General features: G+C 43.3%; 1 protein-coding gene across 1 annotated transcript in view; it reads right to left on the bottom strand.

Annotated features, from left to right (window-relative positions):
• Nucleotides 1-23,161, bottom strand: part of TMEM121 (transmembrane protein 121) — a 940,474-nt gene extending 917,313 nt beyond the window's left edge. The window contains exon 1 of the mRNA XM_085627158.1: nucleotides 22,265-23,161. The gene's annotated coding sequence lies outside the window, so the exon portion shown is untranslated. The remainder of the gene's footprint in view (nucleotides 1-22,264) is intronic.
• Nucleotides 23,162-25,823: the final 2,662 nt, after the last annotated feature.

The following is a 25,823-nucleotide window of genomic DNA, read 5'->3' on the forward strand; positions in this document are numbered from 1 at the left end:
ATATGTAGTCAAATATTCTGCTGCCTGTGGACAGTCTCATGGCCGCATTACGGGCAAATTTATGTAAATAGAGTGAAGGTGGCTGCAATGTGGTGATGCTCAAACTGAGAACACTAAGGATTCTAAAACACCCCTTGGTCAGAGTTATTCTTGAAATAAGCTGCAGAGAGTTCTAAAGTCAGCAGAAATATAGGCTCCAGCAGAAGGTGAAAAATCTGGGGTGACCAAGCAATAAAGACGGATTTCCCACACACCTAATCTCAGATCACAACATTGGCTCTCGGTATAAGAACGATCCCACTACAAACCATTTAAATTGAACAAGCCTTTACATGGCCATGTTCCGGGTTCTCTAACCAGGCTCCCTCCAGCATATCATTCATACAGTCACCCGAGATCATTCTATGCAAGCGTGGTGGACATCATGCCACCCAAACTTGAAAAATCTGATGGCATATTGCTTAATGCACTGAGCTGCTCCTTAACAGCCACTTAGAATGGAAGAAGACCTATTTAAGGTTAGAAGAGGCCTTAAGATGCATCCATTCCACTCCACATAGGACCTGTACCGGTAGCAATGCAATGTCCGACCTCTTGTTCGATTCTCTTCATGAAAATTAAACTCAATTGCTTTATTTGTGGCACTATAGACCATACTGAGTACAATATCTGTTGGAAATATTTAATGCTTGAAAATATGGAGGAACTCTTTCATGTTTTTAAATATGTCAAGACAACACCTCCAGAACTTCATTATAAACAGTATTGCTTTTTCACCAAAATTCCTAATCAAAATGTGCTTTACAATGCACTATTTGGCCCTATTTTTATCAAAAGTTTCCCCCAATCACCTCCTATGTCAGTTGAGCCTGTTCATTTTGCTTGCTTGCTAAGTCATCCTTGCCATCAAAAGTGCATCTCACCACCTTGATAAGTCACCAGCTGCCACTAGGAAATGGTGAAGTTTAAATCAGCATTGCACCATACTATGCAGCCATTCCACATTATTGCCAATACAGTTCCAGAATGCATTCTTGGTGGTAGGAGCTTTGGGACAATTTTAGTGAACTGTACTTTATTTCAGAATGTAAATAGCTTCTATGTATACATTTTGGCTACATATTGTGTAAAGTTGATTACTTATCTTGGGCATATGTCAACTGCTACCGCCAAATGATTGGGATAATAAACATTTGTACCTAATTAGTCAAATTTAGCTAGGGCTCAGTGAGTTAATTACTTTTTTTTATATTTGAATCCCTAGCTTCTGCCCACTTGATCTGCCTCTCACACTTTCATCTAACTGTATCTACTCTTGGAAGGGGAACCTTTTCCCTCCAAGCTCCTATGTGAATGATTGCTACACGTATACATTTCCAGCAATAAATTGCAGACATAGTCCCCCATATGTCAACCATACGCAGGGAGTGCCAGATACATATGGTCCTGTCTAAATAGCACTTTACAGCACAAGTTTTAGAAATTGGCTTGTTAGTTGAGGGGGTGAAACCCTACACAAGCAACAACCACAATCTCCGTAAGGGTGAAACACAAGCAAAGCAACCCCAAATTAACCTGTGCTTAACCCTCTGGTAGCTTGAACAAAATCATTCATGCTTAACTTAGAGGCAATGTTTGAAGTATATATGCAGCAATTCAATCAGTAATAAAGTGGAAACACAACACACAAAATCCCACACTAATTTAGAAAATTAGAGGAAAATGTAATAAATTATTTGAGAACAAAATAACATAAATTCATTCAGTAAAAATAGAAATATGTAATTTTAAAATTTTAAGTAAAAATAGTGTCTAAAAGCAGAAAGAGCCAACTTTGATTATCTGAATGTGCCGGACCATGACAAAGTCACAAGTTCAGGCTGAGCACGATGGAGTGCGATGTGAGGTCCTTACGTGCGTAACGAAGCAGTGGTTTTGTGGAAGCTGCTGTTTTAATGTGAGGGCCATCCATTGAGATCTGTCATGCAGTGGCACTTCCGAGGTGCTGTGGTGGTGGTTACACGGAACTTTTGCAGTGGATCCGAGTAGCTGGGGTAGCGATGTCCTGTGTGAGATGTGTCATACACCAGCAGTGTTAGATATGGGATTTCTGGTTGGCTAGGGCAAGCGTCAAAGCCAGGCAGAAACCACCACTCTAGTCAGGGCAAGGGAGTTACACACTGAAGATAACCCCTGCTCACCCCCTTGGTAGCTTGGCACGATCAGTCAGGCTTATCCCAGGGGCAATGTGTAAAGCATTTGCGCAACACACACACACAGCAGCGACACACTAGGCACACCACAAAAGAAACTCCACAAAAGAGTATATAAAAAATGTATTACTCATAGACACATTAGATCATAATCACAAATATATACACTGTGCCAACTGGCACTAGGCAATACTTCACAGGAGATCATATACATGACAGGGCCAATCCGAATGCACAAGTAGTAAATATAAAACAACCAGCAACTACTGGTGAAATACTGTACTCAGCATCATCACACTGGGACTAAGCACATTATGCATTACATTAGGCATAACTCACAGTTAGAAGTGTACCGTAGTAACACTACCTAGGTGCATACATCCTCAGGCATATACCACGTTATGCATCATCTTAGGGCCTTACACCCTACCAGCACCTCAGGTGCTCACAGGCCAACTGGCCTTCCTTGGGGGCCCATCTGAAACTTCCCCCGCAATGCCCTACGTCCATCAAAAGTCAGGGCTCTCTCTGGTCTGCTGCCAAAGCACTAACTTGGGGCACAATCCTCACGGAGGGGGTGCAAGTCACCGTTGTTCCCCTTCACCATGTGTCCCCCGTTGCAGCTGCCCGTGATCTGGCGGTGCAGCTGTACTGCCCAAAAACTAGCACTAACCATGCCTTGTGATCCCCACTCACCAGGACTCCTCTGGGCCAACTGGCGCAAGCAGGCACCAGCAGCGAGCCTCGGGGAGCCTCACTCACCGGTGTTCCTCCTTCTTGCAAGGCCACGAAGGCGGGGTGGGCTCACCGCCTGGCTTCGGACTCTTCTCTCACAGAGCAAAGTCTCTGTCGTCCTTTTGGCATTCACCAGCGCAGGGTAGGCTCCCGCCTGGATCTCTGGCTTGGCGGCGTCTTCTCCGTAGAGTGCGGGCCACTCCCACAACCAGGCCTTCTCTGGCCTGGCTTCCGCTCTGGCGCTTCCACTTTTACTCTGCCCCGACCCCGGTCAGGCTTGCCTAACTTCCTGTTTCACGTTCGGGACGAGCGGAGCGGGAACCCTCATCTTGGACTCAGGGTCAAGTGAGATCCGAAGCGCTCATCCAGCGCCAGAAAGCAGGAGCCCACTTCTAGGGCTCAAAGGGCAAGGAGGACAAAGCGCTCACCACGCGCTTGCTGCAGATCACCCCCTAAAGGCTAGAGGGGCAGAGCTGGGCCCATGCAGGCCAGATCACAGGGCCCTCCAGCAGAGGGGCAATCCCTTGTGCCGGTTTCTTCTGGGGCCCAGCAGTCCAAGCAGGCACAAGTAAGCACCCAAGCGCACAGACATGGGATCACAGCCCCAATATTTATATTAACCAGGTCTTTGTTCTCTCCCCCTGGCACAGGCCTAGACTCGGTCAAAACCAGTTCTGGGGGGCACTCCAACATTTCTAAGCAGTGCAGTGCTCAAACACCCTCATTGTCAGAGTAGGTCTTGGCCCCAGAAACACCACAGGAGGGCAGAGTCAGCATTGTACAAGGCAGGCACAGACCTATTCAGGGTCAGGGACTACTCCTCCCACTACTCCAAATGCAGATCTGCCCATTCAGCCTAGTGCTGACTCACCCAGCCCCTCTGGAGCCACAGCACCTCACCAGCCCCTGTCACTCCATAGCCAGACATGCAATACACTTCAGGCAGGCAAAGACACATAGCACACAGAAATGCCAACTTCTAAAAGTGGCATTTCTAACATAGTGATAATAAATCTGCGCACACCATTATGCAGCATTTATTATTACTATTCCAAACATACCAAACTTGACCACGCTGCTCCTCTCATATCAGAAATTTCCACTGAAACAATTATCAGGGAATCCCCAATGCATTCCTATGAGAGGGCAGCCTCACAGCAGTGAGAAACCAAAATGGCTGTTTGTCACTACCAGGACATGTCACACAATTAAGGTACATGTCCTACCTTTTACCTACAAAGCACCCTGCCCATTGGGCTAGCTAGGGCCTACCTTAGGGGTGACTGACATGCAGTAAAAGGGGGGGTTACAGATGTGGCACACACTTTATGTGGCATGTCACAGCAGCAGTAAACTGCCCGAAGAGGCCCTGCAATGGCAGAGGCCTGAGACTGGTTTGAAAGGCTACTTTGGTGGGTGGCGCAAGAAGCGGTGCAAGCCCACTACTAGCATTTAATTTGCTGGCCCTGGGTATTTTAGATACCACTTTACAAGGGACTGATAGGTAAATTAAATACGCCAAACAGGTGTAGTCCAATCTTACCGTGTTTACCACAGAGAGCACATGCACTTTACACTGGACAGCAGTGCTAAAGTGCCCAGAGTCCTAAAACCACCAACACCAGGTCAGAAAAATGACTTGGAGGATGACAAAAAGTTCAGGGATGACCCTGAAAAAAGGGCCAAGTCCAACAGGTAGTTTCAAGGAGCTGCAGTGGCAATGTCCTGCGTGGAGATGCATCATGCAGCACTTGTTCCGAGGGGCTGTGGGCTGCGATGCAATGTACTGTATGGAGATGCCTTGGGGAGCGGTGGTTCCAAGGGGCTGTGAGGTGTGATGCGAAGTCCTGCATCAGCGATGGAGCTTGCATCGGTTCGAATGCGGAGTCTTGCGAGGTGATGTGTTGCGCTACGTCAGTTCTGCTGGGACCACACATGGGCTGGCAGAGCACCTTCAGGCCTACTTACAAGGGTCCACAACTGAGTTGGCGCCACTTGAGGGGGCAGGACTCACAGCTGGCAGAGTCTGGGCTTCTGGGTTAAAGGTTGTTAGAGCCTGTTCTGTTCTTGAGGCTCTGACCAGGAGGATAGCTAACTGGCCCTTGGAGTCACTGTGGTGTTCCTGGGTACAAGAAGCAAGTCCAGTCCTTCACTCAGGCAGCAAGGTAGCAGGCAGTTGGGCAGCAGGGAAACAGAGTAGCAGTCCTTCTTGCAGAGCAGCACAGCATTCCTTCTAAGTTGTCCACAAGTTGAGAAATGTACTGAAGAACTGGGTCTACGGGTCCAATCTTTATACCTGGTGTCCACTTTGAAATAAGAAAAGATTCTGGAGACTTCCACCCCCAGAGATGTTTGGAATGTCCTGCCTCCCTGACTTAAGCTCAGATTGTCTGGGGTCACAATAGATAAGTGCCAAACCCTTTGTGAGTGTGCTCTGGAAGATCCTTTGTGATGTGCTGTAGACACTAACTGGTTGGGACCAGAAAATGCCAACTTTACCATCAGAGAGGAATTTATATTGCAATTCTTTAGACACCAAACTCGATATTCCTACCTACTCCTAATTGAAAGTTATCACTTATTAAATGGAATAAATTAGCCCAATGTTATCTGACGGTAAAGGCAGACTTTGCAGTATTGAAAAATGAATGTAATAGTTTTTCCCTACCAAGAAATGAAAGATTATAAAGTACATGTCCAACTTTTTAAAAACACCCCACCCTGCCTTATGGGCAATTTAGGGTCTACCCTAGGGGTGACTTATAGATATTAAAAAGGAAGGTTTTAGGACTGAAAAGAGGTTTATCTTGAGAGGCTGAAATGACAGTTCAAAACTGCAAGCAATGGCAGTCCTTAGACATGTATAAAATAGGCTACTTAAGGTGATGTCACAATGAGTGCTGCAGGCCCACTAGTAGAATTTAGTTTAAAAGGCCCTTGGCACATGTAGTGCCACTTTACTGGGGACTTGCAAGTAAATTAAATATGTGAATTGGGTGTAAGCCAATGTTACCAAGTTTAAAGGAGAGAACACAAGCACTTTAGCACTGATTAGCAGTGGTAAAGTGCACAGTATCCTAAAGCTAGCAAAAAGGAAGCAAGCAAAAACAGCAGGCTGGAAGGCAAAAAGCTGGGGGGAAATCACGCCATGCATGTCAGGCCTAAAAACCAGCCATCTGATTACCAGGTCAGTATCTGTTGAGCCGGGAAGGTCGGTACCATTCATCAAACCTTTAACATATTGTTGGTTATTCAAAACAAAATCCCAACTTGGCTACAACCAGCCATATTTAATCTCCATAATATTGAACCCACCATCATGCAAAGGCTTGACATTTTCATTAAAAATCATGGTTAGGGGTGAACAACTGCAGCACTGACTCTTTCTCCACCTGAGATTGTTTTGTCAGGAAACTCTTGCGTCATCTAAGAGAGTTCTCGGAGACCCCTGACACCTTTTACAGACAACTCATGAAAACCATGACATTTATAGTATCAAATGTGGTTGAGAGGTCAACAAACAGTGTCAGCACTGCATGTCCCTCGTCTGATCATCTGCAAGTCACTCTTGCACTTATAGCAAAACCTTATCTGTGCTGCTGTGGAGCCTGAACCTGACTGGAGATGCCTTGGCTCATCGTTCCCCAGAAGGGCACATAATAGATGGATCACCACCTTTTTACAGATTTCAAGTAGGAAAAGGGCTCCACTATACAGTCAATATACAGCTGTGTCCAGGGGTTCAGAAAAGGTGTATTAACAAGTGATTGATCTACAACTATTTCAAACATGCAGGCATATATCCCTTAACTATCAATCTTGTCAGAATCTCTGGATCAAGGAACATTGATTGCCTTCACATGTTTACAGCACTTTATGTTATATACAGTGTCTTAAGAAATTTCTAGAATGCCATATGTTATAGCATGTTTTACAAAGTCTGCAACACTTCATGTGGTACATTGTCTCTTAAGGTGTTCACTGCACTTTATGTAGTATATTGTGTCCTAAAGTGTTCACTGCACTACATGTGGTATATTGTGTCTTAATATGTTCACTGGACTTGTCTTGGTATAGTGTGTCATAAGGTGTTCACTTAACTTCTATATCTTGTCTTGGGATGTCCACTATACTGCATGTGGTAAATTGCGTTTTAAGAGGTTCACTGCACTTCATGAGGTATATTGTGTTTTAAGGTGTCCACTGCACTTAATGTAGTATATTGTGTCTTAAGATGTCCACTGCACTGCAGGGAGTATATTGTCTCTGAATAGGTTCACTGCACTCTATGTAGTATATTGTGTCTTAAAGTGTTCAATGCACTGCATGTGGTATATTGTGTCTTAATATGTCCACTGCACTTCTCTTGGTATAGTGTGTCTTAAGGTGTTTACTTAATGTCTATATCTTGTCTTGGGATGTCCACTATACTGAATTTGGAAAACTGTGTCTTAAGGTGTTCAATTCACTTCATGTGGTATATTGTCTTAAGATGTCCACTGCACTGCATGTGGTAAATTGCGTTTTAAGAGGTTCACTGCACTTCATGTGGTACATTGTGTTTTAAGCTGTCCACTGCACTTAATGTAGTATATTGTTTCTTGAGATGTCCACTGCACGGGGTATAGTGTCTCTGAATAGGTTCAATGCACTGTATGTAGTATATTGTGTCTTAAAGTGTTCACTGCACTGCATGTGGTATATTGTGTCTTAATATGTCCACTGCATTTCTCTTGGTATAGTGTGTCTTAAGGTGTTCATTTAACATCTATATCTTGTCTTGAGATATCCACTATACTGAATTTGGAAAACTGTGGTATATTGTGTCTTAAGGTGTCCACTGCACTTAATGTAGTATATTGTGCCTTAGGATGTCCAATGCCCTGCAGGGGGTATATTGTCTCTGAATAGGTTCACTGCATTTCATGTGGTATATTATGTCTTAAGGTGTCCACTCAACTGCTATATTGTGTCTTAGGATGGCCACTGTACTGAATTTACAAAAATTGTGTCTTAAGGTGATCCACTATACTGAATTTGGAAAACTGTGGTATATTGTGTCTTAAGGTGTCCACTGTACTTCATTAGGTATATTGTGTCTTAGTATGTCCACTGCACTTCATGTGGTATATTATTTCTTTAGATGTCCATTGCACTTCAAGTGGTATATTGTGTCTTAAGGTGTCCACTGGACTTCAAGTGGTATATTGTGCCTTAGGGTGTCCACTGCACTTCAAGTGGTATATTGTGTCTTTAGATGTCCACTTCAAGTGGTATATTGTTTCTTAGGATGTCCACTGCACTTCATGTGGTATAATATTTCTTTAGATGTCCATTGAACTTCAAGTGGTATATTGTGTCTTAGGGTGTCCACTGCACTTCAAGTGGTATATTATGTATTAAGTGGTTCACTGCACTTCATGTGGTATATTGTGTCAAGATGTGTATTGCCCTCCACGTGGTATATTGTGTCTTAAGGTGTTCACTGCACTGAATGTGGTATATTGTGTATTAAGTGGTTCACTGCACTTCATGTGGTATGTTGTGTCTTTCGATTTCCACTTCAAGGGATATATTGTGTCTTAGGGTGTCCACTGCACTTCAAGTGGCATACTGTGTCTTAGGGTGTCCACTGCACTTCAAGTGGTATATTGTGTCTAAGGATATCCACTGCACTTCATGTGGTATATTATTTCTTTAGATGTCCATTGCACTTCAAGTGGTATATTGTGTCTTAGGGTGTCCACTGGACTTCTAGTGGTATATTGTGTCTTAGGGTGTCCACTGCACTTCAAGTGGTATATTGTGTATTTAGATGTCCACTTCAAGTGGTATATTGTGTCTTAGGATGTCCACTGCACTTCATGTGGTATAATATCTCTTTAGATGTCCATTGCACTTCAAGTGGTATATTGTGTCTTAGGGTTTCCACTGCACTTCAAGTGGTATATTGTGTATTAAGAGGTTCACTGCACTCCATGTGATATATTGTGTCAAGATGTGTATTGCCTTCCACGTGGTATATTGTGTCATAAGGCGTTCACTGCACTGAATGTGGTATATTGTGTATTAAGTGGTTCACTGCACTTAATGTGGTATGTTGTGTCTTTAGATGTCCACTTCAAGGGATATATTGTGTCTTAGGATGTCCACTGCACTTCATGTGGTATATTGTTTCTTTAGATTCCCATTGCACTTCAAGTGGTATATTCTGTCTTAGAATGTCCATTGCACGTCATGTGGCATATCGTGTCTTTAGATGTCCATTGCACTTCAAGTGGTATATTGTGTCATAGGGTGTCCGCTGCACTTCAAGTGGTATATTGAGTCTTAGGGTGTCCGCTGCACTTCAAGTCGTATATTGTGTCTTAGGGTGTCCACTGCACTTCAAGTGGTATATTGTGTCGTAGGGTGTCCACTGAACTTCAAGTGGTATATTGTGTCTTAGGGTGTCCACTGCACTTCAAGTGGTATATTGTGTCTTAGGATGTCCACTGCACTTAATGTGGTATATCGTGTCTTCAGATGGCCATTGCATTTCAAGTGCTACATTGTTTCTTAGGGTGCCCACTGCACTTCAGTTGATATATTGCGTCTTAGGAAGTCCACTGCACTTCAAGTGGTATATTGTGTCTTTAAATGTCCACTTCAAGTGGTATATTGTGTCTTAGGATGTCCACTGCACTTCATGTGGTATAATATTTCTTTAGATGTCCATTGCACTTCAAGTGGTATTTTGTGTCTTAGGGTGTCGACTGCACTTCAAGTGGTATATTGTGTATTAAGAGGTTCACTGCACTTCATGTGATATATTGTGTCAAGATGTGTATTGCCCTCCACGTGGTATATTGTGTCTTAAGGTGTTTACTGCACTGAATGTGGTATATAGTGTATTAAGTGGTTCACTGCACTTCATGTGGTATGTTGTGTCTTTAGATGTCCACTTCAAGGGATATATTGTGTCTTAGGATGTCCACTGCACTTCATGTGGTATATTGTTTCTTTAGATGCCCATTGCACTTGAAGTGGTATATTGTGTCTTAGGGTGTCCAGTGCACTTGAAGTGGTATATTGTGTCTTAGGGTGTCCACTGCACTTCAAGTGGTATATTGTGTCTTAGGGTGTCCACTGCACTTCAAGTGGTATTTTGTGTCTTAGGATGTCCACTGCACTTCATGCGGTATATTATTTCTTTAGATGTCCATTGCACTTCAAGTGGTATATTATGTCTTAGGGTGTCCACTGCACTTCAAGTGGTATATTGTGTCGTAGGGTGTCCACTGCACTTCAAGTGGTATATTGTGTCTTAGGATGTCCACTGCACTTCATGTGGTATATCGTGTCTTCATATCTCCATTGCATATCAAGTGCTATATTGTGTCTTAGGGTGTCCACTGCACTTCAAGTGGTATATTGTGTCTATAGATATCCATTGCACTTCAAGTGGTATATTCTGTCTTAGAATGTCCATTGCACGTCATGCGGTATATTATTTCTTTAGATGTCCATTGCACTTCAAGTGGTATATTATGTCTTAGGGTGTCCACTGCACTTCAAGTGGTATATTGTGTCGTAGGGTGTCCACTGCACTTCAAGTGGTATATTGTGTCTTAGGATGTCCACTGCACTTAATGTGGTATATCGTGTCTTCAGATGGCCATTGCATTTCAAGTGCTACATTGTTTCTTAGGGTGCCCACTGCACTTCAGTTGATATATTGCGTCTTAGGAAGTCCACTGCACTTCAAGTGGTATATTGTGTCTTTAGATGTCCACTTCAAGTGGTATATTGTGTCTTAGGATGTCCACTGCACTTCATGTGGTATAATATTTCTTTAGATGTCCATTGCACTTCAAGTGGTATTTTGTGTCTTAGGGTGTCAACTGCACTTCAAGTGGTATATTGTGTATTAAGAGGTTCACTGCACTTCATGTGATATATTGTGTCAAGATGTGTATTGCCCTCCACGTGGTATATTGTGTCTTAAGGTGTTTACTGCACTGAATGTGGTATATAGTGTATTAAGTGGTTCACTGCACTTCATGTGGTATGTTGTGTCTTTAGATGTCCACTTCAAGGGATATATTGTGTCTTAGGATGTCCACTGCACTTCATGTGGTATATTGTTTCTTTAGATGCCCATTGCACTTGAAGTGGTATATTGTGTCTTAGGGTGTCCAGTGCACTTGAAGTGGTATATTGTGTCTTAGGGTGTCCACTGCACTTCAAGTGGTATATTGTGTCTTAGGGTGTCCACTGCACTTCAAGTGGTATTTTGTGTCTTAGGATGTCCACTGCACTTCATGTGGTATATTATTTCTTTAGATGTCCATTGCACTTCAAGTGGTATATTATGTCTTAGGGTGTCCACTGCACTTCAAGTGGTATATTGTGTCGTAGGGTGTCCACTGCACTTCAAGTGGTATATTGTGTCTTAGGATGTCCACTGCACTTCATGTGGTATATCGTGTCTTCATATCTCCATTGCATATCAAGTGCTATATTGTGTCTTAGGGTGTCCACTGCACTTCAAGTGGTATATTGTGTCTTTAGATATCCATTGCACTTCAAGTGGTATATTCTGTCTTAGAATGTCCATTGCACGTCATGTGGCATATCGTGTCTTTAGATGTCCATTGCACTTCAAGTGGTATATTGTGTCATAGGGTGTCCGCTGCACTTCAAGTGGTATATTGTGTCTTAGGGTGTCCGCTGCACTTCAAGTCGTATATTGTGTCTTAGGGTGTCCACTGCACTTCAAGCGGTATATTGTGTCTTAGGATGTTTACTGCACTTCATGTGGTATATTATTTCTTTAGATGTCCATTGCACTTCAAGTGGTATATTGTGTCCTAGGGTGCCTGCTGCACTTCAACTCGTATATTGTGTCTTAGCGTGTCCACTGCACTTCAAGTGGTATATTGTGTCTTAGGATGTCGACTGCACTTCATGTGGTATATTATTTCTTTAGATGTCCATTGCACTTCAAGTGGTATATTGTGTCTTAGGGTGCCCACTGCACTTCAAGTGGTATATAGTGCCTTAGGGTGTCCACTACACTTCAAGTGGTATATTGTGTCTTAGGATGTCCACTGCACTTTATGTGGAATATTGTTTCTTTAGGTGTCCATTGCACTTCAAGTGGTATATTGTGTCTTAGGGTGTCTACTGCACTTCAAGTGGTATATTGTGCCTTATGGTATCCACTGCACTTCAAGTGGTGTATTGTGTCTTAGGGTGTCCAATGCACTTCAAGTGGTATATTGTGTCTTAGGATGTCCACTGCACTTCATATGGAATATTGTTTCTTTAGATGTCAATTGCACTTCAAGTGGGATATTGTGTATTAGGGTTTCCACTGCACTTCAAGTGGTATATTGTGTCTTAGGGTGTCCACTGCACTTCAAGTGGTATATTGTGTCTTATGGTATCCACTGAACTTCAAGTTGTATATTGTGTCTTAGTGTATCCACTGCACTTTAAGTGGCATACTGTGTCTTAGGTTATCCACTGCACTTCAAGTGGTATATTGTGTCTTAGGATGTCCACTGCACTTCATGTGGAATATTGTTTTTTTAGATGTCCATTGCACTTCAAGTGGTATATTGTGTCTTAGGATGTCCACTGTACTTCATGTGGTATATCGTACCTTTAAAGGTTTACTGCGCATCTCCTCCTTTTACAACTCATTGTCAGTGTACTGACGTCTCATTGTGTTTAAGAGTTTTACACCCCTTTGTTTGGAATATTGATCCTTAAGATATTTACTGAGTTTCACTTGATATATTGTGCCTTGAAAGGTGTGATACACTTCTTGCAGTATACTGCGCCTTCAGAGGTTTACATCAAGGAGCTTACAGTGCTCATGTGATATATACTTTGTTTACTGCCTTGATGTGACATGCTGAGTGTGAAGTAGTTTACTGAACCTCGTGCATTCTGGACACATTTACTGAAGTTCATGCCTTAGGTTCTTTAGGAGTTTCCTGAACGTGCTGCTATATATTTTGTGCCTCTTGCAGACTGGAAGGGATCACACAATGTTTTTGATGTAGAAACAAAATAAAATACAAAGTTCGACTACATGTTACATTTATGTACATCACGTGTTTAAAAATCTACTGAATACATACACCTTGTTACCGGTCTGACTGAGTTGTTCATCAGACAATGGCTAGTCAGTAAGCCTGCATCTAAAGATGTCAGGCTGCACATTGAAGCAATCATGAAATGAGCACAAACTTCTCACTTACTCAAACTATATTTGGGATTTAAAGGGCCGCTGAAGGTAGCAAGCTTTCAGATGCAAAAGGAGGCATTTATTTCCAATTTGTCATGATTCATTTTTGGCATGCTTGTCACAAATGTAGCAGGCATTGTCTGAGAAGGCAGTGACCTGGAGGCAGTGCCTACTTTACTCCTTGGTTACAGGTGGGGCTCACGGTCACTTATTTTTGGGGACTGCTGTTATCTTACCACATCAGATTTTGACTCAGATAAAAGCGAATTGGTGACGGGGACGTATGATACAAAACACACGCAGTAGAGATCAAAGAGAAAGAGATTAGATGGAGAGGAAACTTAACTTTAAAAATGGTTTCATCATCATCAACGCTGTTTATTTCGGGTACCAGCCCATAGAACAAGGCAAGCAATTTTATAAATCGCCACACAAATCATTAAGGGTATTTAACATATTACACGAGATTAAAAACATTCTAATAGAGATAACAAATTGATAAAAAGCAGTTAAAAAAATTATTGGTATAAATTCAAATTACAGCGCTTAATGCTCCCACACAATTACACAGTAGGTTAGGACAGGGAGCGAGGAGGATGTATGAAAATTATTCTTTTTTTCAGAGTAATACACCCACACTCTTCCTGGATAGCCACAATGTCTGTAAGTATCAGCTAATACTGAATACCAATAACCAGCTGGTGTTAGACCATAGGATACGACAGGCCTCCTTGTATTGTCTTATAAAATTGAGTCAACAGATTTCAGAGGATTTGGTTTGTCAGTAGATGACAATCAGAATGTGTTTATGGATGCTTCATAGATATTAACTAATAAGGGGATTTTTAAGGTGATCCTGTGCAGCATATACATGTTGCCAAATCAAGAACAACAATATTGTAATATGTGATAACATCTGGAAACCCCCACACTTCTCAAATTTTCACTTTAAATGCCATTCTCTTGAAAGGAAGCTCTATAGAATCAGTCTGAATTGTTGTATAGACTAAGTTTGATTCAAATTGTAAATTTTCTATGTAAATTCCTGACAGCAGAATTCATACAGAGTTTTACAATTTGGGCATTTAAAATTAGGCGCCATTTATCCAGAAAAGCTACTACAATGAAGCGCTGTAATGAATACTCGCAATATGATGCGTTGTCCAGGTGCTCATCAAGTGGTTTGGATACAGAGCCAGGCTCAGTAGGGCTGCCTCCTCTCCAGGCAGAGATGATGTAAGCCCCCGCTCTAGTCCATCACTTCACAGATGGTTGCTGTAATATCAAAAATGCACGTCGCCTCTGGGCTACCATGCAGACTTTTAACTGAATCCCACTGCATCACAATAGTGATAACTAAAACCTTTGTGTCAGCAAGAAAATTACATATCCTTGTTCAACATAACTAGATGTTGTAATTCACATCTCAGCTATGACTGCAAACATATTTTACTATACCCTGGCAGAACCCTAAATTAAATCAGAGTATGGTATCTGTGTAAACACAGGGCAACCCACTTTCTAATTTTGCCACATGAACATTTTATTAAAAGCGGTGCAAATAAAACACTCCTTTTGCCCCTCTAACCACACAGGTGAGAGAAAGATTCTGGAAAACTGTAGTTTCAGAGGGATTTGAAACACAATGACTTGGGCCGGTTTTAGAGTCGGGTGGAAGGGTTACTCCATCACCAACGTGACTAATATCCCGTCCTCAGTATTACAAGCTCCATTGGATTTAATGCACTTGTTATATGGCGGCCGGGTTTTGTGATGGAGTAACCTGTCCACTGAACCACAAATGACGCCCTAAATCACAGAAGAAAATAATGAAACTAAACAGAGACCTGTTTACTTCAGCCTCTTTGTTTTTCTTGGTGGACTCACAAATTTATACAACAGACAACTATAAATGACTTTCCCACTATAGTAACGTTTTTGCAAGTGGTTTATCATGATGAACACTGTCACACTGTGGACTCCAAAATAATGTGCTACAAAAATATCATAACCAAAATTCTGCTACCAAGATATTGTGAAGTGAGCGAATATATGGTTAGTATAGTTTTAATATGCTTAACTCCACATCTATCTACCTAGATGGTATATATATATCTGTATATATCTTAAACCAAAAACTTTCCACTAGTTGCATAACTTTGGAAATTTGTCATGATCGATTTCCTCTAGGGTGTTTCATCAGAATCACGTAAATCCCTAGTCAAGGACCATCACAAAACATCGTCCAAAATGTTAACAGACCAGACTCAGTCCAGTCTTGTCAATAAAGGTTTGTCTGCATTGACTGAAATAAGCATTCTAAGAATGGTTACAAGCCCTCCATTAGTTTGGAGACAATATACAGACGCGTAAGTGGTCTTCAGTTGCACAACTCATCTGGGGAAAGATTGCCTCTCTTGAGCACAGCTGTAATCCAGACAACTGAAGACAAAAGTCAACCACTCTTGCAACAAATGATGTGCTAATGACACCAGCCACAGTTAGGGAAATGTCTTGTGCGAACATGCAATAGCCGTGCCGAGACAGTATCTCGCAGAGAGGTCAGTGGTTTACACTGTGGTACTAATGAGTAATTGATTCCTTCTCGTGCTCTAACAAGTGGTGAGCAGAGTCTTCAAACTCCTTGAAGAAGGGAATGGGAGTAGGTCTTTCATTGCTTTGCTGGCATTACTCTTAGATGATCTTAAATTTGGAGAAGACATTGTCACATTAGGAAGACAATTAGTTTTGCCACTGACCCAAAAAAAATTCAGCTCTAAACATCTGTAGAATATTATTAAAATATCAGATTAAACTAGAGGATCGTAATACAACAACATTTCCTCACATGCCAGTGACAATCCAGTTAGTTGATTTAACATTATTCACGCAGGGTACCAACAGGAAGTCCATAGTTGGTCTTCATATTAGGAACAGTGTTACTGGGGAGTAGAGCTAGTTCAACATATACTTACATAGTGCCATTAGCTTACACACAAGTGTGAATCCTGAATTGAGGGTGATGTTGTTAGACTGCCTTCTAGAACGAGTTTAAAGTTACAATCTGGGTCTCTGATCTCTGGTATACCTAACGGGCACGCTAAGGCCACCCCACCGAAAACAACCATTGCCAGTTTTTCAGATGAAACTGCTATTTTAGCGAGCGTATACCTTTATGAATAAAAGATTAGCTGAGGCAAGTCTCCTTCGAGTAAGTTTGTCGTTTGTTTCTAGATTGTCACAGTAATGCTTAGTGGACAGTAATTTGTCTCTTGGGAAAGCCCATGCAGTTCAGAATAATCAGCAATCCATGTTTTAGTTTTACCTTCTGATAACAACACATTTTAGGAGGGCACTTGCAACAATCAGATGTCATTCCCATGGTTCATTCCTACACATTCATATCAATTGTTTGTAAGTGATTATCAGAAAATGTGGTGTTAGAAACAATGCCTATAGAATCTGCGACTTTGCACTTTTGCCTCTAATTCACTCTTTGAGCTCTAGAATACGTTAAATATTAGAGGATATGGCACATATCTGGCATTCAAAAAGCGGCATCATGGCATGATTTGCATCAAGAGCTTGCACAAGAAACTGGAAACAATTCATTGTGATCATTGGATAGAATACTATAATAGAAAAAGCCATGGTTCTACCAGGGATGCTACAAAGCCAAAATATCCATCGTGTATTGATGTCTTCACAGCAAGTGCCAGGTTACCAAGACAAGATTGAAACTACTGAAATATCGCCTCATGCACTTCATTAGGAAGGTCATCTATCCAATGAGAGGTGCTCTGAGATTTGACAAAGTCCATCAAGGAACCAAACAAGTAGTAACAAGTTTTCGTAATGATGAGCGTAAGCCAGTTTCAGTTGGCGGAGAAACACTTCCAAGCTATGTGTGAAAGGACTGAGTCTTTCAGTACTGCAACAGATGATATTTTCAATTGTAGATTAAATACCTCCATCTGGGCATGCATTAGAACAAACATTAGGAAATTAAAGGCGTAACACTATTAGCAATGTTCTGACTCCATACCTTCCTCTTTACTCACCACAGAGGACTTAGCAGTTATGCATCCTACTGGCTCACCATTGACCTAATGTTGGCAGAGCACTTCCTTCCCTCAACCGGCGCACTGGATTTAGTGGAATTTAAAGGAAAATTCCTCAATCTCTCATTCCCCCACTAATCCAAACATGAATCATTCACCTCTGGGGCCACCCAACCTTCACATAACCCTCACACAAGCTTAAAAGATTTACTGACACCTCATCATTCACCTTCACAATTGAACATCTGGTTGGCTGGAACTCAGGTTTTAGATATTATTCAGCGGGCTGACACCCTCAAACGTCATTTGTTAGCTGTTACAGTATCAAACCAGCCATTTACTTTTGACTTGATTATCACGTGATGGCTACAATGCAACTAAAGGAGCTGTAAATCTCGACCAGCCAGAGGTAGCTATGTGTCACAAGCATTTGGATACTTGCATATCTATTTTTTAAAAGTATCTAGAAATACCTATACCACATTTGAAAGGTTTCATTTAAAATAGAAGTGAGTTCAATAGAGATATTCCACTTCATTGTCTAACCTGATATGTCATTTGTAATTCCACAATGGTGGAATTCTGTCACATCCACAAAATAACCTCCAACTAGTTAAATGATTTCCAAATTTTAGGTTTCAATCACTCACCCTGTTCGATCGGCCTGGCTCGAACCCGCTGATTATATTTGAAGAGTCACATGAAAATTATATTTATCGCACCAACCTAACTTCAAGTCAGTCACTATCATATGTATCAATAAGATCATGGACAAACAAGACCTTCGTCTCTCAAAGACACCTTGTAAAATGTATCTCAATGATACATTATACAGAAGTTGACTGATTATGAGTTTGAGTTAAATTCTGATCTCTGCCAACATGGATTGAAATTCCAAGTTGTGAGATAATGGTCGCATCACCACTGTTTCCTCCACCTGGCAGTTTTTAAAAGGTCAAGCCTCCTCAAATTTTTCAAGGAAAAGGTCCACACAAAAAAGATGAAACAGAAACTTGGAATAGAGTTTATTCGCCACACCCGGTAAATGAATCGCTCAGGTTATAGCAGGATCTGAGTTTGGTAAATACCACACCAGGTAGTCTTGATGGTTGGCTGTGAACCAATAAAGACATTGTCTGGGTTTAGTGCATATGCCTACATGAAAAGCAGTTCCCAGGACATTTTAGAAATGTTTTTTGATTAGGTTCAAGGCATCAATGTAGGGAACAGGAGGGAAGACCACTGAGCAATATTCTGTCCCTTAAAGACTTGCAAATTGCCAGGTGGACTAGCCAACCTAAGTCTTCTTCCAGGCTGGTGGTTTATAAATAGTTTGATATGGCATTTGCGGTGCGCTGCCAGCAAAGCCAGGCTGGTTTCTTCTTGAGATGTAGTCAATACCCAAAACATTCACCAAACAATGGACTTTCAAGAAAATATTTTGCCCATAAAGAACTATTGATAAAATTAAATGCCGAAACTACGGGTTCTATATTAGAGATTTTTATCTTTTCTGTAGACCCAAATCTTCAAATTGCATTGACCTATAGCTTTCCACCGTCATAAAATGATTTTCCCAGAAAACTGTTTTTATCAAAAGTAAAATCTTTACTGTTGCACCTGCAACAGACTTTCAATCCTCTCCGTATAAAATGATTAATTCCCTTCAAGCCAGGTGTCCTAGTTTTGACTGATATCGGCACAGAAAAGATCAAATCTGGAGATTTTGTTATGTATTTAATCAATCTTAAAACTCTTCTTTATTACTACATCATCATAGATATTTGCCAGTCCGGGTTCTGACAGAACTCGCAGCACTAAGGCAACACTATTGGTTCTTTGCGATCTGTTGCTCTCAGCAGCGACAAGGATCATGTGACAACATTTGTACGTCTGAAGCCGTATGCTTCACTTGGACTCTTAACCCTACTCTGGGAGGCTGTAGAGGAGCACCAGGAGTCTTCATGGCTGCAGAGAAATTGCTTGAATTCATTCTTAATGATGAAATGTGGTTTGCATTTGGTGCATTGCCAAAGGCGTTTAGAAGACTTTTCCAATGGATTCTCTATCCATGGCGAGCAACATTGGAAGGCTCACTATCCAGCATTTAAAATGTTTTCAAAAAGCTTGTCTGAGACAGATAGCACCTGTTGGGGTCTGGTTTTTATGACTATGAGGAGGACATCCAGTTAAACATCAATATTTGTGGCGATCACAAGAATACTTTCGGCATTCTAACCAAATCAATTACCATCCGAAAGCCTTGGATGCATTTCAATTAGACGAGATTAAATTCTGAGAATATTCGGTGACCAGCCGCATCACATCACCTACATGATTTTTCGGTGACCACTCAGTTTCTTCACTCCACCTTTGATGCTATTTGATGTTATGGTACAAATAAAGTCTAGCATCTCAGCAACCCGTAAATCCCTGATCTTGCACCAGACTCATAAATCAAATCAAAGACTTAATTCTGATTTTATTATGAGAATGCTTCTGCGAGGGTCATACATCTCTTTTATCGATGTAACTGAGGGTCATCGCCAGCACCCTAGTGAGGGTCAGGTTGGACTGATGTAGAGCCTTTCATGCATCATTCTTCATTCAACAGGTTCCTCCCTTGCACTTGGACCGATGTTTCACTGCTATCCTTCTTAAAAGCAAGGACCGGTGACTGCAATCAAAGTGTGGACCTACTTTGGGACTTTGAGTGCAGGCATGAGATGCATTCATGGAAATATTCTCAAAGAGCCCAGTGCAAGACAACTTCTATAAGCTTCAAGCGGAACCCTTCGGTCCAGCACCAATGACGAGCTTTTTGTGCCCCCTGAATTATCTCTACTGTCTGAAAACTGCTCAGCCTGTTCCAAAATCAAACATACAACACTATAGACTTCTTTATCATTCATGACCCTCTCTGCAGCTATTTCTAATATTCCAAAAGCAGCAAACATATTATTTTTTAAACTATGTAGATCAACTCTATTATGTATCTCTAGCCTTCTTAGCATATGTTCTCCCCCCCCAACATGTATGTCTGGATGCAATGCATTCTTTATGCAAATACAAAAGTGTCACAGCTATCCAATCCCACACCTTAAATTCCTGTCTTCTCCTATAAAAGCTGGCCCAAAAACCACATCACTGAGACTTTTTTACGGGTCCAAACGAAGGGACAGTGCCCTTTAAAGTGGTGTCTCTACATGAAGATCTGCAATGTTTCATGATCTACATTTCTGGGTTTTTAACCCATAGAGGACATTTAATTGTTGGCAGTACCATAGACTGTTCGTGGACAAGTTTACAAAAATGTCATTAAATTCTCTTTAACTGGAAAGGAATGTTTGGAGCTCATCTCCTGGCATTTTACTGATATTAACTCATGTTCAATCATTCTGAAACCGCTCTTCTTCCAGGCGAGGGGGTGGGATGGACACCACATGCGCAGATAAAAAATATCTACCATCTGTCTCAGGTCCACATGAATTAAAGTCATTATTAGTACTACGTTTCTCCAGCTATGCACACACCACCCATGTGACCCAAAGAGGGCCACTGTCCTCCACGAGAAGCGCAACCATGCATTACTGCCAACCAGACCGCTCTTGCGCTGGTTGCCATTATTACCATGGTGCCAGTGGCCCGCCTCCTTCCTGTGCCTGAAGAGAGAAGAAAGTTTAGGAACCTGATCACTTTTGTGAGAAAAAATGAGCAATATTTGTTTCCTGCCTAGCACTTGTCAGGCAACATTTCCCAAAAAATGCATCAATTCCACTTGGACTCTCTAAAGAGGAAGTCAGTACTTGATAGTTAATTTTTGAGGCACTGACAGGGCCAGGGCAGGGGAAAGCATTGTTGCCTTTCTGGGTGATTTATTTTTGACCCTCCCTCCACTTGCACTTGGGGGCAGATTTGATGTCTACAGGAGCAACTGATGCTAACTTGCTGGTTGTAGGGTCACTCCGTGTCATAATCGAAACACTAAATGATGGGAACCCCTTGCACAAGAGAGGCTGCAGGGGCCCCAACCATGGGACGCCATTTCAGAAATATCAGCATCGTGGGAGTTGCAGGATTTGCTTCAATTTAACCAGCTGGACTAACGCACCAGACAGCAGATTGATTTTTATGAGAAGACCCCAGGAAAGGAAAAGGGCTGTCCCGATGCGATCTGGAAACTTTCCCTAGAACTGGCCATAAAGGGGGTCTCACAACTTCCTTGCGCGCGGTCGCATGGGGTTCTAATGGCTTTGCTAAACATGTCAGATCATGGGATGAATAAAGGCGGATTCTGATGCGAGACCGAGATTATGGTCCTTTAGATGAACACAGCTCGGGATTACTCCACAGCACACACGTGCGTGCCTTTTTCAGTGACGATTGATTTAACGGGATTATTTCAACCCAGTTCTGGTTTTCGCGACATGGACTGCTGTTACTGGTAATCCAGCAATCGCGGCGGCCGAGCCCTCAGCGGTTTGCGCATTCCCTCGGGGGTCTCTGGTCCCAGAATGGCCTTTGAAGAGGGCCAGCCTTGCGGCTGCCCTGGGTGTCTCTCTCCCTCCCATCCTTGAATCCCCGGCCGGGGGAGCGGGCGCTCATCTCCGCTCCTTCCAAGGGGGACTGGTCCATGAGAGACAAGGTAGTACCAGGCGTCAGAGAAGACGCTGGGACTAGTTCATACGAAAATCGGGCACGCGCTGAACTTTTTATTAAACCCGTTTTTAAAGACTGACGCTCGATCAATCCGAAGGTGTACCGGAAATTCGGAGCAGCAATCTGCGGCCAGGGTATGAGCACCATAACAACACGGGGTTATATTTTCAACATGAAATCAACGAGTGGAGTCCAGCGAAATATTCTCCAGACGTCCCCTAAACGCCTCCTCTAGCTGTCAGTACGGTCCCTCCAGCTCCTCTCGGCAGAACACCTCACATACATGTACATCTATGAGAGGGGCATTTAAGAACAGGCGACAGGCATGTGTTTTCCAAGGTAAAAACCCCTCTTACCTTCGGCGTATTCAGCGGTGCGCCAATTCTGAAATCCACGTAAAAGCCCCCTTCTCGCCTTCTCTTCGAATAGGAATCCCTTGCAACTTGTGAAGAAAAGCGACGAAAAGTCCCCTGTTAGTTCCCACGAGGATGCAGTGGCCAAAATACAGAACGTACAAGTGGCAAATACCTTCCAATCCACGTGAACAACGAGCGAACACCAGAAAATGGGAATTTTCGATCTCGAGAGCCAAAAAAAAAAAAAAATGTAATTAAATCAAAGCCGGAAGGCAACGCAGGTGAGGCGAGCTGCAGCGCCCCGAAGCCTGCTGAGAACGTCCATTCTCCCTGTGCAGGGCTGCGGCTGTAGAGTTAACTTCACTATCGGGGAGGGCTGCATAATTTATGGGCAATTTGCTTGTGTCTCAGGGCTGACAGGCATCCCTCCCCGTGTCTGTCCTGACGGAGGCGGCTGCTGCAATCCCCTCCATCCTCTCTGACTGGCCAGACTCTCTCCTCACGGGCGGTCAACACTGCCACCAGCCAACGCCGGGCCACTCCGGGGGCTGCACATGCCAGGGACGCGGGACTGCTGACTGTGTGCTGCTGGCTGGCGTGGGGGGAGGTGCCAGCTCCCGGGAAGGGGGCTTCGGTAGCACGGAGGCGGTGTCTGCTACCGCCCCACCGGCTCCCGGAGACGGGAAGCAGAGTTAGGAAGCGCTGAACAAGGAAAGGAGGCGACAGCGGATACAGATCAGCGCGGCCTCCGCTCTGTTCCACGCATCGGCACCTCACCCACGGCTGCTGCGTGGAGGGCTTGAGGGAACCCTTGCACGCGCGTCAGACATCCATCTGCTGCTTCGGTCGTGGGCTGCTTTCGAGAAAGCGGTGCGTGTGCCAGGCGAAGTGTCATCAGATACGACTCGTTAACAGACTGTTCATGCCCATGTGGGGGCTCGGGAGCAAACGCAACCGGAGTTAGTGATCGGTTTTATGGACCTCACGTTTGTCCCATGTTGGCTGTGAGTGGTCCATCCAGCCATGTTTGCATTTACATTCAGGTACTTGTGTTCTGGGAGGGTTTCCTAATGGAAAAGATAAACGATGAATCCTCAAATAAAAAAATAAAAAAACAAATGAAAAAAAACTAGGCTGGATAAAAGAATGACACGTCCCACAATCCCACAATCAAGAACACTCAGGGTTGCCTGACTGACTTCACAGAGACAAACTGACATCACTGCTGTGTGGGCGGGAAAACCAACACCTTCTGTCGTTTCTGACATTGGCATCAATGCCAGGGAAATGTTAGTTCCTTCTGGAATCATTTCAATGGATGAACAGCGAGAAACGGAGCGAGAAAGAGAGAGAAAGATAGAGAGAGAGAGTGTGTACCCCTTAGGGGGTGCTACAATGCTGTGTCTGGATGTTGAGAGATCTCCCTGTAGAATGTGGAGGGACAGATATGGTATGATGGTTGGTCAAAGCTGACATCTGATCGGCTGAAATCAAAATGTGCTATCTGTTGGTCCTGTGAGGGACTGTCGAGAAGTCAAGACTACAAGCGGAGCTGCAGGAAGCGATGTCCCTCAATGAGGGCCACCAAAGGCAGGAATGGACACCCGAAGATCTAGGCTCGAGGCGGGCTCAGTCACCACGGGATGGCTACCGGTCCATGGCGCAGAGAATCGGTAAGCTTGAACTCCATACATGTCCTTGGAGGCAGGCCACTTTATTCCTGTTAACCAACTAGCATTTGTGTAATAAACCACAATCCAAGCCATGTAGAGTGTAAAAGGCCATTTATTAGGACAAGGTTGCAAACTGAGCTTGCCTCCTGTCTGAAGTCTCAGGGACACAAAGATTTCACCACCAGCTCCCCCTGAATTTCCTTGCTGGGAATTCTAACCTACAGAGAGGTGCCTGCAACTGTTCAGGCCCTCTAGAGACTGTTTGTCGCTGGGAGCAGGAGAGCGACGCAATGAGGAGAAGCGTGTCGCTGCCGCAGCTGTTGCATCGCCGAAGAAGCGTGCCGCCACCGCAGCTGTTCACCGTCGCATCACAGATGAAGTGTGTCGCATCACTGGAGAAGCGTGTCGCAGGGCCTGTCGGGGCTCCAAAGATCATCGATTTCGCCGCACGGCCGTCGGGCATGCACGCATCGCATCGCATCGCATCCACGTTGTCGCATTGCATCAAAGACGCATTTTTTTCATATCGCACCGGATCGTCGCATCGCATCGAGGTGCCATCTTGTCACATCGCACCGGATCACAGTAAGAAACCAACGCATTACCTCCTCTCCGGTACGGAATCAACGCATCACCTTCCCTGCACTGCAGTAAGGAACCGACGCATCACCTCCCCCGAAGCAAGGAACCGACGCATCACCTTCCCTGCGACCCTTTTGTTTGTTTTGCGTGATGCATCCAAGGTACTTTGAGAGTAAAGTGTCTACATTGTACTAAGCTATTTCTACCATTGAAAAGTCATATTTTTATTGCAGTATTGTGGATTTTTGTTGTTTGGTCTTGTGTTAAGTCTAGTAAAGATTATTTATTTTTCTAAACTGGTGTGGTGTCCATTTGTAGTGTTTTTACTGTATTACTGTATGTGTTCACAAATGCTTAACACTCTGCCTCTGAGATAAGCCTGTCTGCTCGTGCCAAGCTACCAAGGGGGTGAGCAGGGGTTATTCAGGAGTGCATCCCCCTTTCCCTGACTAGAAGCAAGGGTCCCTATTTGGACAAAGGTGTATACCATTGCCAACTAGAGAACCCCATTTCTAACACCTCATTTGCGGCTTCTATCCGCTTTGCAGTGTCATGTAGACTCACAGGTTAACTAAGGTAAATCTAGTACTGGCTCTCAGCCCACTATGATAATTTACGTGTGGGTCACTGTTGTTGGGTTTGGTAAGAGAGCATTCACTGGGATGATAATGTGAGTGAACGAACCCCAGTCCAATGGTGAGCAAGGCGAAACTGAGTCTAGATATTAATTCTTAGGATTTAGCAAGGTAGGCCAGATGAACTGATTTAGAGAAGATGTTTGCTAATAAAGCAAACACAAGGAGATGATGAACGGAGCGCTGAAACTTTTCAGACACCTACCCCCAGTCACAGATCTGGGTTGAATCCATCATCATTCTTTAGCTCACTTTGACACCCCAGTTCAGACCCAAAGATATGCAAATCAGTCTTGACCCTATGCCTCATGGGAACAGTCTAGTCTGAACTGCCAAGCCAGGTCTTCCCTGGACCAGAAATAAGCATCCGGTTTTTGGGTAACACTCCTCATCAGCCAGCCTAGCTTGAATTCAGTGGCCAATGCACTGTCCCCTATCTATGGAAAGCATACAGATACATAATTATCACATGTTGGAAATGGCCCTTTCTGCAGGGTATACCCCCAAACATTTTGACTTCCTCCTCCTCTTTTTCTAACTTCATTTTAGTTGACTTTAGGACTCCGGGCACTTTATCAGTGGTAAACTACACTTGCAATCTCCCTAAAACGTAGTAAAATTGGCTGATACAAAATTGGCCCAATTAATTTACTTATACGTTCCTAGTAA

Source organism: Triturus cristatus, chromosome 9, assembly GCF_964204655.1.
Source record: "Triturus cristatus chromosome 9, aTriCri1.1, whole genome shotgun sequence".
Lineage (NCBI taxonomy): Eukaryota > Metazoa > Chordata > Amphibia > Caudata > Salamandridae > Triturus > Triturus cristatus.